This window comes from Saccopteryx bilineata, chromosome 3 (assembly GCF_036850765.1).
Source record: "Saccopteryx bilineata isolate mSacBil1 chromosome 3, mSacBil1_pri_phased_curated, whole genome shotgun sequence".
NCBI classification, from domain to species: domain Eukaryota; kingdom Metazoa; phylum Chordata; class Mammalia; order Chiroptera; family Emballonuridae; genus Saccopteryx; species Saccopteryx bilineata.
Genome location: NC_089492.1, coordinates 117,894,450 through 117,899,774, shown reverse-complemented (window position 1 = coordinate 117,899,774; position 5,325 = coordinate 117,894,450). Strand labels below are relative to the sequence as shown.

The 5,325-nt window shown below is 40.2% G+C and overlaps 1 non-coding gene across 1 annotated transcript; it reads left to right on the top strand.

The window, feature by feature from the left end:
* The first annotated feature begins 3,674 nt into the window (after positions 1-3,674).
* Positions 3,675-3,781, top strand: LOC136332713 (U6 spliceosomal RNA). The gene has a single exon (XR_010730873.1). It is a non-coding gene; the product is annotated as a U6 spliceosomal RNA (small nuclear RNA).
* Positions 3,782-5,325: the final 1,544 nt, after the last annotated feature.

Sequence of the window (5,325 nt, the reverse complement as noted above, 5' to 3'; positions counted from 1 at the left end):
ACATAGTAACATTATTTATTCTTAGAAGATTAAATTATAGCTGGTTTTAATTTTCTTTGCACTGATTTACATTTACAAAAATTTTTATTTCAATTTTGTATTAATTAAAATTATTTTAATTTTGTATTAATTAAAATTCAGCTGCCTAATATTTCTAAAAATCAAATTAATTTTCCAATTATAAACACAAATAAAGCAAGTGAGCTATCTTCTTTCTCTCCTTCAGAAAATGGCTTGAGAAAAGCACACAACCATGAAGATTTTGTGCCACTGCAATTTAATAATGGTGAGCATTTCCTCTGTGCTATGTACTGTGTCAGTATTTTGCCTGTATCACCTCACCTAATCTGTACAACCCTCTGAGGAAGTTCCCATTAGGGGGCTCATGTTAGAGATGAGGAAACTGAGGAGCAGAGAAGGTAAGTAAACTGACCAAGACCACAAAGTTGGGAAGAGGCACAGACTTGGGCTGTGGGGTTCCAAAACCTGAGGTCTCACTACTATCGGATACCTCACTACTGGTCTCTATATCTGGGCAGCCCTGGTCACCTCCTCATCCATCGCCTTCAGTAGCTGTGGTAAGTTCTCGTTCTATCCTCAAAACTCACTCTTAGCAGCTGACCTGATTTCAGAGAAAAGGAGAACCCTTTCAGCTTCCTGCATCCTTCTTTGACTTATCCACTCTCTCTTAAAAGGAGGAGCCTTATATGATTGCAATATTTGGGATATACTTCTACTAACAAAGTTATTTTTTATCTAAAATTCAAATGTCCTATCTTGGGCATCCTTACTTAGAGAAGACTCTCAGTTATCTTTCATCCTAAGAAAACATACCAAAATAATCATGATTGCTCATCCCTTGCCAACAAGAAATCACCTTGCCGAAGATGCCTATTATGCCTACCTATACTCCCTCCCAAGGAAAACTGTGTGACAACAAGACCTCCATCTGCTGGCCTGGCCTGTGGGGGCGCAGTAAATACAGCACAGACCTTGAACACTGAGGTCACCAGTTTGCAAACCCTGGGCTTGTCTGGTCAAGGCACATAAGACAAAAAAATCAATGAACATCTAAAGTGAAGCAACTGTGAGCCTCTCACCTCCCCTCTCTCTGAAAAACCAATAAATAAAATCATTAGAAAAAATACATCTCCTATTGTCCTTGATTGTTTTTGAACCTGTCAGGATCTGGCCTCCATAGCTGATTGGAGACGGGTCTGTGCAATTACTATAACCTCCACTTCTGACCTCAGAACCTGTCCACAGCCTGACTAGTGATGGTGCAGTGGATAGAGCATCAACCTGGGATGCTAAGGTCCCAGGTATGAAACTCAGAGATTGCTGGCCTGAGAGTGGGCTTACCAACTTATGTGTAGGATCATAGGCATGATCCCGTGGTCACTGGCTTGAGCCCAAGGTGAATGGTTTGAGCAAGGGGTCACTGGCTCAACTGGAGTCCCTCCCCTACCCCCCAGTCAAGGCACCTATGAGAAGCAATCAATGAAAAATTAAAGTGATGCAACTACGAGTTGATGCTTCTCATCTCTCTCCCTCCCTGTCTCTCTCTCTTGCTTAAAAAAAAAAAGAAAAGAAGAAGAAGAAGAAAGAAATAAACTGTTCACTTCTGGAAAGAAACCCAAAACACTAATTCAAAAGAATATATGCTCCCTTATGTTCATTGCAGCATTATTTACAATAGCCAAAATTTGGAACCAGCCCAAGTGCCCATCAGTAGATGAGTGGATAAACAAAAATTGTGGTGAGCCCTGGCCGGTTGGCTCAGTGGTAGAGTGTCGGCCTGGTGTGCAGGAGTCCTGGGTTCAATTTCCGGCCAGGGCACACAGGAGAAGCGCCCATCTGCTTCTCCACCCCTCCCTCTCTCCTCCCTCTCTGTCTCTTTCTTCCCCTCCCATAGCCAAGGCTCCATTGGAGCAAAGCTGGTTTGGGCTCTGGGGATGGCTCTATGGCCTCTGCCTCAGGAGCTAGAATGGCTCTGGTTGCAACAGAGCTACGCCCCAGATGGGCAGAGCATCGCCCCCTGGTGGGCATGCCGGGTGGATCTGGTCAGGCGCATGCAGGAGTCTGTCTGACTGCCTCCCCATTTCCAACTTCAGAAAATACAAAAAAAAAAATTGTGGTGCATTTACCCAATAGAATATTACTCAGCTATCAAAAAGAAGGCATTCTTACCTTGACAGAATGGATGGATCTGAAGATTATTATGCTAAGTGAAATAAACCAGTCAGAGAAAGACAAGTACCATATGATTTCACTCATGTGTGGAATCTACTGAACAAAATAAACTAACAAACAAAATAGAAACACACTCATAGATATAGAGAATAGACTGACAGCTGTTAGGGGGGAGGGGGCTTGAGAGGCTAAATGAGAAAAAATGAAGGGAGTAAGGAAAAGAAAACACCTCAGACACATTCAACAGTATGGTGATTACCAGAGGAAAAAGGGGGGTAGGGGCAGGTAGAAGAGGGTAAAGGTGGATAAATGATGGGGTGGTGAACACACATTATGATACACAGAAAATATAGAATTATACACATAAAACATAATTTTTTTAACCACTATCACCCCAATAAATTCAATTTTTAAAAATTTAAAAAATATTTTAAATCTACAGGTCTCAGGATTTAAGCTCTTATTAAAATTGGCTCAAAAAATAAAATATTTTCCTTTTCAGAGGGCACTATTTTACTATTTGCTCTTATGATACTCATACAGCAATGTAACAGAAACAATATCTATTCAACAGAAAACAAAGGGACCATCTAGCCATGGCCTTGTTGGTTGGAACAATAAAGATGAGAAGCATGTATTTTTATTCCACCAGATAATCCCTCTTGTCTCTTTGCATTTTACATTTATTTATTTATTTAATTTTAGAGAGAGAGGAAGGGAGAGAGAGAAACATCAATTTGCTGTTCCACCCATTTATACATTTATTGGTTGATTCTTTGTATGTTCCCTGATTGGTGATCGAATCCACAACCTTAGCATTTCAGGACAACGCTCTAACCAACTGTGCTACCCAGCCAGGGTGCATTTTATATTTGAATTTAGACTGTACTTAAATGTTAGCCTGATTCAACAACTACAGTCTCATAGATCCATCTGAATCTCTCTCAAGAATATGTTTTTATCACAATCCTTCTTAAAGCTTTGGTGGCTTCTGGCTGCCTAATCCAAATTCCTCAACCCTATGGATTTATATAGCAGCTGATTCCAATCTGTTTTTCTGATTTTATCTTTCAGTAATCTCTTCTACTGTAACTGAATTTGCCTCTGGTATTTTATTCACAGAAATGCTTAATTCAAGCCCTACTTTCTTTGGCAAACTCCTCAGGTCTTTCCTATCAGAAAAGAGTTTTGGATCTCTCCTCCAAATTTCTTTGAATGACATTAACACTCTGCATCTTTCTTTGGCCCTTATCATTTTCTAGCTTGTATTATTAACACCCTTTATGTTTGTGTGCAGAATCAAACCCACAACCTTGGTTTATCTGGACACACTAACCAACTGAGCTACCCAGGTAGAGCCAATAGAGTTGTATCTTATTGGTCACACCACATAAGAAGGTTGTGTCTGATTGGTTAATTCTTGGTATCAGAACTCCTTATGTGCAAGTAGAGGCACCAGATTTTTAAAGAGTCACTTTGGAGTGCTCACTCGGGCCACACATATACTAAAATAGAAATGATACAGAGAAGATTACCATGGACCCGGAGCAAGGATGACATTCAAATCTGTGAAGTGGTCCTTATTTATTTACTTATTTATTTTGAAGCTGTTAGGCAGATAAAATATATTGTGCTCACTTTGTTAAAGATGGCGCTGCCCACGTGGAAGCCCAGGTGATATTAGTTGCCCTTCTTGCTTGAGATGGGCATGATTATATTAATGTGTGTTGGGGGAGGGCTTTCGCGCCAAAAGATTTTAAAAGGAGAGATCACGTTGTTCCGGGGGAAGTCGGATTACTTTCTAGAAGAAGAGCAGAGAGGAGAGCAGATAAAGGCCACGTGGAGGGGAAGAAAGGCAGCCAACATGGCAGAGTGCTGAGGGAGAAGCCAGTTTGTGCAGAGTTTGTGCAGGGAGAAGGAGATGGGGAACAGAGGTGAATAAGGCTGGTGAGCTAGAAACCTTTGATTCTAGGAAACTCGGATAAGTCAGTAGCTTTGTGAGCACTGCATGAGTAGGTTTTGGAGCCCAGTATGTGTTTTTACTTGCCCGCCAGGTGCAAGCTAGGATTAAAGGTAATGGCCCACCAGTTCCTGGCTCCGTTGTTTCATTACCATCTGTCCAAATCTAATGCTAACCTGCATCAGGTGGCTGTGATGGTGGCCATGGCTACTGGTTTTACAGAAGCATTCCATTTTTTTTTTTAAAAAGTCACTTTGGAGGAAAAACAGTAGCTAATTACTATTTTTATTATTGTTGATGTAAGTCTAAATTATACCAGCCTAGCCATATATTGATAGCTCAGTTTGTTAGGGCGTTGTCCGAGGCACAGAAGTTGCCAATTCTGTTCCCTGTCAGGGTACATGCAGGAACAGACCAGTGTTCCTTTGCTCTACCATTCTCTCTCTCTAAAATCAATAAATAAAAATAAAAAATTATAGCTATTTTTGTCAGATCAGCAAAAATTTTTTTTTGCTGTGCTGCAGAATTTTAATGATTAATTTATGTGTGCCATCAGATGAAAAAGGTTGAAAACTGCTGCTCCAAGGGACTGAAATCATGTTAACCAAAAGCTCCCAAGGATGATTTATTTCGCAGTGGGAGTGACCATAGTGTAGGCTGTTTTCCTTCTGATGAAAACTAAATTATGGATGAGAAATTTCTGTCAATGTAAGAAACTCTGAAACCTGTAGAGAATTTTATTAAGAGTTTATTTGAGCCAAACTGATGATATATGTGGGGAACAAGATCTCAAATGCTCCCAAGAATAACAGTTTTACATTTTTTTAAAATATATTTGAAATTAAAGAGCAAATATAAGGAAGATTACATGGAGATGGGAGGAAGTCAGGTGGAGATTGGATAACAGGATAGTTAACAAGATTATGTGCTCTCTTGAGGATGGCTTCTTTCATTCATTCATTTTTTGTTTCTTTATCTTAACTTGAATTTATGGGCTTATTTTACAAGTATGTTAACTTAGATGTCCAGTAACAATAGACAAGGCTTATTAAAAGCCAAAATAAATCTTTTACTAAAGAAGTTATATGTCACCTGACCAGGCAGTGGTGAAGTGGATAGAGCATTGCCCTGGGACACAGAGAACCCAGGCTCGAAACCCCGAGGTCGCCAGC